Here is a 13,749-nt window from a genome sequence, read left to right on the forward strand (position 1 = left end):
TATTGACGGGGTGTCTTCAGCCTCTTGAATGGGCTACAAACCTACTATAGCCCGTATATCAAGAACCGAATAATACGTAACAATAATAGGACGATCTGTGCGAGAAATTCGTTGCGCGCGCATTCTGCACGAGATAAATCGTTAACCCACGCGCTGAGGAAATCGGTCACACCATCAGTTCATTTCTCTGACGAGAGTGCATTTAATTCGACATAAAATGCAAATAGCAGAATCAAAATCCACGATATGACGCTATTTCCTTTTAATATACCTTGTGGATGTTGGTCTAGAGATCTGAATGTCATGCGGTGGTACTGTCAACTATGATAATAAACCCATTGTGTTACCGTTAAGTGATTTCATATGACAAACCACCCCGTTATTCTCATGCTATATTCTTCGTGCAAATCTCGGATGAAATTAAGTGCAGGAAGTTAATCTGTTTTTGGTCTGTATCAATTTAAAAACAGAACCATGTTTGTCAGTTTAACTCAAAAGATGTCACATGAAAAACAAACAATAGTTTATTTTTTTCCTATATCGGTCTTTATTTTGAAATACCCCGTTATGAAGACCAAAAACATAATTTCATTTTATTTTCATTATTTAAGCCGACCTGGAAGCGCGCACGCTGCTAAGAAAGAACCGTAAAAGGCTCTAGTTGCCTGTGGATGTAGCATGAAAGTACCCTACATCACAGATTCCACGTTCGTCGTTATACAAAAGCTATAGGCATGTTCTATGTATAGCTGTTTTTTACGATCTCTTCCATTTACGCTCTTATTTTTGGCATAAACCTTTTACACACGGCCCGGCCAAGAATCTTTCAATTTATCATTTTCCAGAAATGTGACAAGAATGTTTTGATTATAGTGCTTCTTTTAACCTATATTTGGTTTGACATTGTGGTGCCACATACGTCTGACCTTTTTACATAAGACACAGAAGACAGAGGGCCCCGCGTGCCCCTTTAAGCCGCGAGCCTGCTTTCCCCGCTAAAACAGACACCTGGGAACGGCGAAGTTTACAGTCCGGCCGCAGAACCCTGTGTTCTCTCCGTACTCAAACACAGACCACGTCATAAATCAGCACTGTCCCAAAAAAAGAGAGAAAAAAGGCGCAGGAGTTGGGTAATGAAAATGCTCTTCCCTCCGGATGAAATACGGCGCTGGCTCGCGGTTTATTTAAAGGCGCGGGTGTGAGTGGAGAGTGGGCAGCTGTCATGCAGCTAGCAGCGCGTGAGTGAGATTTCACGTTACGTTGCGTGTCTGCATCCAGCACGGATTTACGTTCGCGGCTTACGTTCTTTACATACATGTTTGTACTACTGGATTTTTTCCCCCCTGAAGCAATCCAGGTTGGCTGTTTGGCTCAAGGATACAGTGACAGTGCCCCAGTGGGAGTCAAACCTGCAGCCTCAGTGTTGCCAGCCCAGTTCCCTAACCACTGCACCCCCCTGCTGCCCAGGTTTCCTTCCTCGGCTCATGTACAGTGCTGAGTGAGTTTCCTCTCAAAGTTGTCCCCAGACCTTCCATATCTGCCTGCCAGGGGCCGTTAGCTATTGGATGTGAAATTATCTCTATTGATTATACATTCTTCAAACACTTTTGAAAGTAAAAAAACAAACTGAGGCCAGAGGCATTTAAAAAAAACAACAGTCACCCCATGACAAAACTTCAAATTTAAATGGTGCGCACTCTTATCAGAAAGAAATTAATAAAAAGAAAAGAAAAACACTTTTCATCTTTACACTACAAGGGTGAGAAAACAAAAACTGCCCATCACTGTTATTGGCTACTTTGCATAAGGTGATCTTGCTCTGTGGTTCCTGCAATAAAAGCATTCTGGGAAGATTGCTCCTCCTCAGACCTCCAGGTTGACGGGAATCTTTTGCTGTGAATGAGTCATGAGTCAGATCATGCTGGGAAGTGATTTAGGACCCCCAGCGGCTGTACGGAGACTTCCCATCATGCATCACTGTTACTGAAGATGCAAGTGATGTCATTTCCAGCTCTGAAAAATGATTGTGGGGTGGGTTTCCTGTAAGTGCATTGGCTTTGACGTGCCGCTTGAATTAGCTCCTGTCCGCACGTTCACTCTGTCCCCCCAATAAACGCTGATATTTATAGCTGCTGTTTTATTTTCGGTAATAATTGTTCCATAAGTGATGGCCATTGGTGGTGGGGGGGGGGGGGGCTAGAGTGTTTATAATGTGTGTGTTTTACGATGTTACCCTACCATACAGTCAAAAATTAAAAGTCAAGATTGGATTACACTGCTAAAAAACTTCCATGCTCTATCTGTCCATCCATTCATCCATCCATCATCCATCTACTCTTTCCACCATCCTTCTATCCGTATCCATCCAGCAGTGCAGCCGTGTGAAAGTGGGTCATGTTGGGGGGGGGGGGGGGGTGATGGGGGTAGGGAGTGGAGACAGGGGCAGCACACCTACCTGAACAGCTTTAGTCACCCCCCCCCCCCCCCCCCCCCCCCCCCGACTTCTCTCTTTGTGTGAAACACTCTTTGCCCCTCAGTGTTTTTTAAAAAAGTCCTCCCTTACCCTACTCGCTTTTTTATTGGTCAGTTTTCAGTCCAGAGAATGTGCTCATTTAAGACCTCAGGGTTCTGTGAGGCGCCCCAGACAACGTGCTGTTACAGAGTTTCTGCACCGTGGAATTTATAGGAGTTTTGTGGCTGGCTGTGTGGAGCGGGACGGGGTGCAGTGTGGAGCAGGACGGGGTGCAGTGTGGAGCGGGACGGGGTGCAGCGTGGAGCAGGACGGGGTGCAGTGTGGAGCGGGACGGGGTGCAGCGTGGAGCGGGACGGGGTGCTGTCTCATTATTGGCAACACGGGCCCGTCCCACCACTCAACAAAGGGTTCTCTGATAACGGGACGGGAGCAGGGCTGCCGTCCGAAAACCGCCCTCCGGCCCCCTTACCTTGGGTGCACTGTCCCTCGGGACGGTGGTGATGTCATTCTGCATGTGGGGCCGCTTTTAAATGGACCGAATCTGGACGGAGCAGGGAGACAAAGGAGAGTCCCCACCCCCCTCCTCCCTCGGTGGCCCCTGTAATGAGCGATGCGGGGTACAGATTTCGCCCTGGGTGGCGCCGGAGCGTCGTCGCCGTGGAGCGAGAGACGGAAAGAGAACTGGGCTGCAGTCGCCGGGACTGGGGCGCGCCGGACGGGAGCGAGCCGGACGGGAGCGAGCCGGACGGGAGCGAGCCGGACGGGAGCGAGCCGGACTGCAGCGAGCCGGACTGCAGCGAGCCGGACTGGGGCGAGCCGGACTGGAGCGAGCCGGACTGGAGCGAGCCGGACTGGAGCGAGCCGGACGGGAGCGAGCCGGACTGCAGCGAGCCGGACTGCAGCGAGCCGGACTGGGGCGAGCCGGACTGGGGCGAGCCGGACTGGAGCGAGCCGGACTGGAGCGAGCCGGACGGGAGCGAGCCGGACTGGAGCGAGCCGGACTGGAGCGAGCCGGACTGGGGCGAGCCGGACTGGAGCGAACCGGACTGGAGCGCGCCGGACGGGAGCGAGCCGGACTGGAGCGAGCCGGACGGGGGCGAGCCGGACTGGAGCGAGCCGGACTGGAGCGAGCCGGACTGGAGCGAGCCGGACTGGAGCGCGCCGGACGGGAGCGAGCCGGACTGGAGCGAGCCGGACGGGAGCGAGCCGGACTGGAGCGAGCCGGACTGGAGCGAGCCGGACTGCAGCGAGCCGGACGGGAGCGAGCCGGACTGGGGCGAGCCGGACTGGGGCGAGCCGGTTCGTTGCGTAGGGTGGGCTACGGATCGCTGTTTGCGCTGCCGTCCGGCTGATCCAGTAGCGCGGGACCCGGAGGCACTAAATCTATCCTCCGGAGCGGCCCGCGGCGATGGGGGCGGGGCGATGACACGCTCGCCCCACTCATTAGAGATGAATGGCGGTATTGTGGGGAGCGCCCGAGCGCTCGGCCGATCCGCGGCCCGGCGCTGCCAGCGCTTGTTTACCTTTTTTGGTTAATTGAGGCCGGGTCTCCCGTGACCCACATCCAGCCTCTAAGCGCGGCCGAAGGTTCCGCCGTTAATTGACATGGTTCGGAGAAGCGCGCGCGGGGTGGGGGGGGGGGGGGGGTCGGGGCCTCCCAGGTCGCTGCATCTTCCCACGTGAACGGAGTCACATGACCCTCGCGCGCCGGTCGGGGAGTGACATCACGGCGTAGCCTCCGCCCAGGCTCCTTCTCCGTAGTTTAGAGGACGCCCATACACTTGCATGGCAGGTGCTTCATCCAAAGAGACGTACAAGAAGTGCATATGAGAGGTCACTGGAGTAACTAAACACAGGTCCGATAAGGTACGATACTCACTTTGTACAGTTATTCATAGTTATGAACGCGTTAATTCCAGCTCACACAGTAAACGTTACTCTGACCTAGCCTAAATAAAACTTTATTTAAAACTTTAAACATGACGAGCTGCAGCATCAGTGAGACTCCAGAGAGACTGAAACACAAAGCGCGTTTTCACATACGATCCGTTTACGCAGCCAAATATTTCACCTGAAGCGTTTCAGGTTAAGTGCCTTGCTCTAGGGGACCAGAACCAGCGCCTCACCTGTGAATCAAACCCGGTCCCTATGTGCTACGGGCCCAGCTCCTAAACCACTGCCCCGGTCCCTATGTGCTACGGGCCCAGCTCCTAAACCACTGCCCCGGTCCCTATGTGCTACGGGCCCAGCTCCTAAACCACTGCCCCGGTCCCTATGTGCCACGGGCCCAGTTCCTAAACCACTGCCCCGGTCCCTATGTGCTACAGGCCCAGCTCCTAAACCACTGCGCTGCCCCGCCCCCCAGAGGTGCTGTCACAGAATCTCAGGATCTCTCTTTCCTGCGGGTAGTCTGGTGGTTTATGGGAACGCTTTTGACTCAAAAGTGCGCTATTGGGACCATGGACGGCGGATCAGAGGTCTGATAATATATAATATTACGCTTTTATGGCAACACATTTAGCATGTGCAGCTTTTTTCATTACTTGTAAAAATATAATATTTAAAGCGTACATGAATTTAATTTAGTCTTCTACGAAGTGTGGCACACTGGCAACGTAAAATGTGCGTTTAACTGCGAACAAAATGATATGTTGTCCACTGGCAAATGTATACTTAGGGGTGGAGCAGGCTTGAGCAGCTCTTATTCACCATGGTGTGTGTGACAAGGAGTGTGTGTGTGTGCTGCATGCTTTGCGTGTGTGTGTGTTTGTGTGTGTGTGTGTTTGAGAGAGAGAGATGGGGAGAGGCATTATTACTGATGCAGTGTCTCGATAGTGTATTTCAGTATTTTAACAAGCTGTTAATTTTACTTAATTAGATGCTTTTCGTGTTTAGAGTGGTTATTTTGCCTTTTTAGCTACATTGTGTCAGAAATATAGCCATGGATGCCCAAAGAATAGAAGTCCCATATAATGAAGAATTCAAAGACAAAGCGAATGATGCTGAGCCGAACCTGTGTTGTGTTAATACGTTTTAAGGAAGAAATGACGAAAGAACTTCTCTCAGTCCGTTGATTCACCTCTTTACTTCTGTTTACATAATTCCGGTTTAGGACAATAATTACCATGTGAAATATGGTGAAAATGCTGAGCGGCTAACGACCTCAGAAAACCGCTAGCCCCAGTGTCCGGTGAGCCAGAAAGTCTATGTCAAGCCCTGATGGCATCCGTAGATATTTATTGTGACATAAAATATGGCTTGAGAGGGTAAATGATCCCTCTGAACACGAAAAGCACCTCATTAAGAAAAATAAACGAGTTCATTAAAATTCTGGGATTCGAACTGAGGTTGGAATGAAAATCAGCGTGCACAGGCGGTCCCCCAGCACCGAGCTTGGGAACTGCTATGTGGTCTACGTGTCTCTATAGTCTATGTAGCTGAAGGGGTTCCTCCATAGTCTACGTGACTGACACAGTATCTCCATTGTGTGTGCGACTGACATAGTTTTTCCATAGTGCATGTGACGGAAAGCACGTCTCTGTAGTCTATGTGACTGAGGGAGTGTCTCCATTGTGTGTGTGTGTGAGACTGAAAGAGCGTCTGAGTGTCTCCATGGTGTGTGTGTGTGTGAGACTGAAAGAGCGTCTGAGTGTCTCCATGGTGATTTTGACTGAAAAGAGATTCCCGAAGTGTGTGTGTGACTGAAGGGTTGTCTCCACGGCGATCGTGACTCACGGCTGGGCAGAGCGAATGCCGTCCTCTCTGACCCTGCCTAAAGCATTGCAAGGGGTGGGGGGGGGGAGGGGAGATTAGAATATCCCCTATGTTCCTTTGCATGGCTTCCTAAATGGCTGTAGGGGGTTGGGAGGTGGCCCGGGGTGGGGTGGGGGGGGGGATCGGATATCAGTCCTTTTGTTCAGCAGTTATGGGATAGCCCACTTCCTCCTACCCTGACTCACCCCACCCCGACACCCCGCCCCCTCTTCTGTGGACAGAAGTGATTGATTGACCCTGTTGCTGGGGGATAATGGACTTCCCAGAGTGTATTTGACCCCTGACCTCCCCTCCCTCCCGTCTGGTACATCTGCCGAGTCACCTGATACAGTCAGGGAGAGACGCCATTAAGTTCATTTACCGGTGAGCCAGCGCTTCTGAACTTCTGATCGATTATCAGCTTTTTTTTTGGTGGTTTATGAGAGCCCGGGTATCCCGGTTTCTCTAAGATACCTGCGGTTCACACGTAAGTTCACCCAGCGTGTGACCAGGGGGTTAAAGGGTTTCAGTGAAGGAGCTAATGTGAGGTGTCGTTCTTCGCGTGTCTGAGGTAGAACTCTGTGAACGTCTGAGGTAAAACTCACACGGAGTGTTTCTGTTGTTTATACGTGACCTCCTGAGACCCGACTGAAAATAAAAGTTTTAACTATTTTCTTTTTTTTTAAAAAACATAATACAAGTGTCTTATATGACAAAAACAAGTTGCTGTGTAAATATTTTTAAAAAATAATATTTCTTTTGTTTTTATTGAATGTCCCTTGTAGTGTAGGTTTCAGCATAGTAGAATGTAGATATGGTTCTCGAGACTAAGGCCAGACGAGGTTCTTGTATCCCCTACAAGGAACATAAATGAATTATTGGGCCTTAGGATGGGTAGGGTTAGGAGGGTATAGCAAACGTTCTGCAAGCACTGGCAGTTTGCTGGGGTTCAGGTTTTGGGGGTTACATTTCAGTAACACTTGCATAGTTTCCAGGAAAGTTCCACTCCTTGGTCCCTAAGGCGGGGGGGTGGGGGGGTGGGGGTGGGGAGGGGGGGTAGTAAAAGGTGTTAATGGTGATGCATAAATCGCACATGAATGTGTTTGGATGACTAATGTGACTGCCAGCTCTCACAGGGCATTGCCAGATTGGGTTCTTTGGTTCTTGCACTATTGCATCTGTTGGAGCTGAACGTATAAAGGTGATCAGGTGATCGGGGCTTTTTGCTGACGGTGAAGGAAATGACACGGCACATGACAGGTGTTCATAACGCAAGCTTTTCTTTTTCTTTTTTGGAATTGTGAATTTTTATTTAATTTAATGGGGTCGATGATTATTAGCATGGAATCACACCGATTCAGTAGGCTCTATCATCCACAGAGCAATTGACAAATATTTTATGAACCCAGAATTATGAGAAAATATTGGTCCCCAGTCTATCAGTTCTAGTGTAAAATCAATCAATTGGGTTGGTCAGATTCATATATTTAATAACATCAATATCAAGGTCAGCTGTAAAAGATTTCAATCCTTTTTAGATAAATAGACAATTGTTTAATAATGTACAGAAGAAACGTACATGAAAATATATATATTTGGTAAATATAATATCATAAATGAAACACCAGAAGACCAGCCCTTATTTTCCAGACCAGCAGCCTTCATTTCAACATGATGTATTTTTTTCCACGGACTGGAGGAGAAGCAGGGATGTTATTACAGAAGGCCAGATCTCCAGAAGCATCAAGCCAGAGAAGAATGTAAAGAATGCTGCTTTGTAATTATGACATCCTCTGTCTAGTACCTCTGTCCCACTCCCCTGACCCCCCCCCCCCCCCCCAGTGCTTTGTTAGGTCCCTGGACATTGCATTACATCTACATTACATTTATTTGGCAGATGCTTTTATCCAGAGTGCATATAAAGGTCATTGGAACTGCAAAACACAGATTCGATAAGGTACAATACTCATTTCGTACAGTTATTCATAGCCAAGAACACGGAGGTACATGTAACATGAGTGGCATGAAAGAGGGGAATTTAAGTGAAAAGATCCACAGAGTGGTGGCGGTTAGTCCAGGCATAGTCTGAAGAGATCTTCAGACCACGGCGGAAAATGGGTAGTGAGCGAGAGGTTAGAAGAGGGACAGGGAGTTCGTTCCACCTCTACGGAGCTAGGGTGGAGAAGCTCCACCTCTACGGAGCTAGGGTGGAGAAGCTCCACCTCTACGGAGCTAGGGTGGAGAAGATCCACCTCTACGGAGCTAGGGTGGAGAAGATCCACCTCTACGGAGCTAGGGTGGAGGAGCTCCGTGATAGGGATGAGCGAGAGCCCTTTCCTCGGTTGGGAGGGGGCGAAAGGCGCCCTGCTGCTGCAGAGTGGAGTGGCAGAGCGGACATTTTGAATCATCTGTAGTGGCTGTATGGCACAAGCTGGCAGGCTTGCAAGGAGAGAGTTGCAGTAATCAAGACGGGAGGTAACCATAACCTGGACGAGCAGCTGGGTGGAGTGCGTAGTCAGTCTGGACGAGTCTGTTTGTCCATCCCCTTGAAGGTGTTGTGAGCCTCCTTTGCAACCCTACTTACGTGGTCTGACGATGCTGTGGGGGCATCAGTTCTGTGCCCTCACTGTTATTCCGAAGAGGCATTTCTCCCTTGGAAGAGTAGGTATTTTTTGGACCTTTATTATTATTTTTTTTCGAATTCTAGGAACTCCATCTAGCGTTCTAGAATTCAGTTGTTTTCCATTACCAGTTCTGATTGTTACATCAGCAGTAGAATGTTTGCTTTAGAACATTCTAATCACGTATTTGTGATCTCAAAGGGTTAAAGCAAATGGAGACAAAACTCAAGCTTTTGGAACTGGATTCTGTGGAGCAGGTCAGTGCAGACACAACCACAGATGGACACTGTCATCGGAACTCTGGGATGTCCTCAGACATGGGCTACCCAGAAAAGCTGGAGGCTACCTTAGGTCGATAATGCCCCTCTAACACTGCCTCTGAAATCCTGGGCGTCAACTGAGATGAGCAGTGCCCCTAAAATGCTGGGCAGGCCTGCTAACAAACTGTCGACGGGGGGTGGGGGGTGCAGATAGTGCTTGCAGATAAGGGGGAGGATTCCTGAGCAAAGAGGACACGAGCAGACATCTCTCTCCAGGAGCACTGAGCCTCTCTGACCCCCCAGGCGCCATCGCTACTCCCTGCTGAATGTGCGCCATCCATGGCGGTATTCCAGGCATCCGGCCGGATGCTCTGAAGGGCAGTGCCACCAGTCCAGGGGGTGGTCAAAGCTCTGAGGACTGTAAATACAGAGGGTTGGTTCACCCTGTGTCCTGTCAGCAGCTGTGCTCTGCACAAGCTTTGCTCATGCACACATGAGGAGGCTAGAACACGAGACGGACGAATGATCTAATTATTGAAACATTTTCATCGATTTTATGTAGATAGTGTGGTATTCATAGCAGTACACCCGCTTCCTGTATAAATAGAATTAGTTGCAGTGAAAGTCCTAATTCGTTGTTGGGTTTTTTGTTGGACAAAGAGAGCAAGTCGGATCATAGGGAAGTGATAACTGTAGTCCTTGGTGTCACCATCTGTCACCCTCTTCAGCTCTATACAGCTCCTCTGTAGCTTGTGCAGTAGTGTGCAGTCTTGGACAGTCTTAACCAATCCTGTGCAGTCTTGGGAAGTCATAGCCAATTGTGTGCAGTCTTGGACAGTCTTAACCAATCCTGTGCAGTCTCGGGCAGTCTTAGTCAGTTGTGTGTGGTCTTGGGTGGTCTTAGCCAGTAGAGTGCAGTCTTGGGCAGTCTTAGTCAGTTGTGTGTGGTCTTGGGTGGTCTTAGCCAGTAGTGTGCAGTCTTGGGCAGTCTTAGTCAGTTGTGTGTGGTCTTGGGTGGTCTTAGCCAGTAGTGTGCAGTCTTGGGCAGTCTTAGTCAGTTGTGTGTGGTCTTGGGTGGTCTTCGCCTGTCGTGCAAGCCCTTGAGTACGGACTGTAAGGTGGGGCTGAAAGAACCGTAGTGTCCTGCATTTGCAGGAGCTACAGGACCATAGAGCTACAGGACCATTCACTCACATGCCTGTCGATCACACCCCCTCAGTCACATCCCTGTCAATCACCTCTTCTTCGGTCACATCCATGTCAATCACACCCCCCACAATCATACCTCCCTCAGAAACCTCTTGCCCTCTCTGTCCTCCCATAACACCCAAATCCTGTTTCCCCCCATACTTCCATTTTTGGTTCAGTTTGTTCAAATATGTAGATATTTACTGTGTTCACAAACAGAGCTCAGCGCTGTTTACATGTTGTACATATATTAAATTCCAAAAATATTTCTTGCATTGTCTTTGTGCGACGTGGTCAATATCCAGAAGGAAACCTTTGAGAAGAATCACAGACAAATGCTGTTTAGTCTGAAATGTCATTAAATAATTTAAGTGATGTGGCTATTGATAATATAGGGCCAACAGCAATGCTGGCTTGGACCATGGTGTTGATATCACAAGTATGGATGATTCTCTCTCCTACAGAGTAGAGGAGTAGAGAAAGCAGACAGAGATCAGTGAGTGTCTGTAAAGGATGTTGGTTTTGAAAGCGGGTTTTAAATCGTCTTCGGTATGTCAGTGATGTGAATGACCAATGAGGTCAGGAAGTGACAAGCTCCATCAGACTTTCTTGGCTCAGATGACAAGCTCCAAGGTTACATGTCTTTTCTTGCTAGGTCCTTGTTAACGAACAGGCTGCAATTTCACATGCTGCCATGAAACATGGCAGCAAAATTATTATTAATAATAATAATAATAATAATAATAATAATGCATTTCTGACTTTGCGCTCTGTAGGATTTCCTGTCCTTCCTCGTTGCTGCTGAAGGTTCTCTGAAGGCCTGCCATCAACAGCCCCGATTTTGGGCCTGAAGATCTCAGCCAGCAGGGTTTGGAAACGACCCCTTTCATCTCCTTGGGGCCCCATGGGTAGAGTTTCCTCGGGGTCAGAGGTTACACACTGTCACCCAACCTCAAAGAGAGCCTCCCGTTCATCCTCTCGAGCCCTGGTGTTTCAGGGAATTCCGCCACTCGTGCCTCACCCCGGCTATAAATGGTCCTGAGGATGTATGAGGACGCGATCCTCCTCTGTGCCCACATAAAATATTAATCGTCTCTGTAATACGATGTCTGCCTGAGGTTTGCCGGATTTTCCAGCTGACCACTTAGATGACGCGGGTAGAGCTTTTGTCTATTTGACACCAACCCCCCCACCTACACACACACACACCCTTATAGTAATGTGAGGACTGCTCAATATAGATAGATATATTTGGACGTTCACAGATATATTCATGCATAATGCAGCTAGAGGATATACATACCCCCTGAACAATGCCTGGCCAGTGAATGGCTTGTTTTTCTAGTTAGCTTTAGTTTCAGTGACTTAAAATAGCCACATGAGTACTGAAGTTGGAGTTTTTAAACCAAGTTATTACAGAGTAGGCTCTAAGCCCATGACCCGTTCCACCTAAACAACCTTCCGGAAGTTCTGCGGAGTCAGGGTTCCCCCAAATATTACTCAGGGCACAGCTGGCTCGGGAGGTCGTATAACCAAACCCCTCCCCCCCCCCAACCCCTCCCCCCACCCCACCCTCCACCTTTAGAGGATTTAATGCCACCCCCTTCCCCTCTCCGCGTATTACAGGGGGTTAGTGTGCTAACCATACAAATATCTGGAGAGGAAATCTACACTAACAAATCCCGAAAAACATGCGGATAATAAGCTTACCGTAAGCTTCCGCATCTCAGAGGCTTTCTCGTGGCGTCGATGCATCTGTCTGCAGACCAAGAGCAAAGTCCGGATGAATTACGCCTCGAAACGCAAAGCCCTAAAGGCCGGACCCTCCTAACTGAGAGGCCTGCGGTGCGGTTGTGTGGAGTGCTGTGCAGGTGTGCGCATGGGTCACCTGTTTGGGTCTCTGTGAAAGTACTGAACAGGCCAGCTGTGGTCAAATCTTTCTTTTTGGACCGGTGTGCTGTACTGAATTATAGGTATGCCTTCCTGCACGTGGGGGGTTTAGTAGTGGTATGTATGTGAATGGGACCCTTTAAAGCTGTGTCAGATCGAACCCCCCCAACCCCAGCTTGTGCTGACGGACCAAAGCAGATGTAGATGCTGACGTGCTGATGGCGGATGAGTTACCCCAGAGCAGAGCGACTCTGAGCGATGCTTTATTAACCCATAAAGCATCGCTCCAAACAGAGGAGTGCTTGAGCCGCGAGCGTGGCCGCAGGCTCGTAAAAACCACGGATAAAGCGACGGGGTGAGAGCGCTCGTTAGCCTGCAGGCCGTAAGGAGTTCTGCTCTGCTCCAACAAGAGGTCATTTTCCATAAATGGAGCTTTGTTCCGAACGGAGTGACTTTCCGTAAAGAGTGAGGTTCTATAAGGAGCCGTAGGCCGCGAGAAACAGCCGCCTCTGTTTCATGTCAAACTGACAGGCAACATGTTCTATTCAGGTCCCTGCTCTCCTTCCTTTAGGCCTGTAAGATGGCGGGGGGGGGGGGGGGGGGGGGAAGAGGGTAGACCTGCAGTTTTGGAGGTACACGTGACACCCTGAAATACGCACTGACAAAATATATCATGTTAAAATGTGATCTTAGCCATGTCCCTGAGGCACTGAAACAGCATTAGAATACCCAGTTTATGTTTTGTAGCACTGAAAGAGCATTAGAATGCCACCATGTTCAGGTTCTGGAACACTCAAAGAGCATTAGAATGCCACCATGTTCAGGTTCTGGAACACTGAAAGAGCATTAGAATGCCACCATGTTCAGGTTCTGGAACACTCAAAGAGCATTAGAATGCCACCATGTTCAGGTTCTGGAACACTCAAAGAGCATTAGAATGCCACCATGTTCAGGTTCTGGAACACTGAAAGAGCATTAGAATTCCACCATGTTCAGGTCTCATCATCATCATTTCAGCCTGGTCACAAGGTGATTTGAACCAATCACAGCAGGGTATTTCTGTTGTCACTCTTCTTCTCGTCTTTCACTGATTTACTAATGGTAACTAATCTCACGGTGTATAGATCTACACACGCTAAACGGTAAGGTGAGCTATCATCAAATGGAAAACCAATAAAGATGTGATAAGTAAGAAGGTGTGTGTGTGTGTGTGTGTGTGTCTATGTGTGTGTGTATGTGTGTATGTGTGTATATATGTGTGTGTGCTTGTGTGTATGGGTGTGTATATGTGTGTGTGTGTGTGTGTGTGTCTATGTGTGTGTATATGTGTGTATGGGTGTGTGTATGTGTGTGGTGGGGAGTTGGTCTGTCCCAAGGGCACTATAGCAGAGTCCTACACTGTTAGACTCCGTGGGGGGGGGGGTCTGGGGCTGGGTACCCAGTTAACTCTGCCGGAACAATCAACGCAATTGGCACCTTGGCAGTCCACGTGGTGGGGGGTTGGGGGGTTGGGGGGGGGGGGGGCGGTTGTGTGTGGGCCGGGACTGGGGAATGTAAGTAGCCC

This window comes from Anguilla anguilla, chromosome 3, assembly GCF_013347855.1.
Source record: "Anguilla anguilla isolate fAngAng1 chromosome 3, fAngAng1.pri, whole genome shotgun sequence".
Taxonomy (NCBI): Eukaryota; Metazoa; Chordata; class Actinopteri; order Anguilliformes; family Anguillidae; genus Anguilla; species Anguilla anguilla.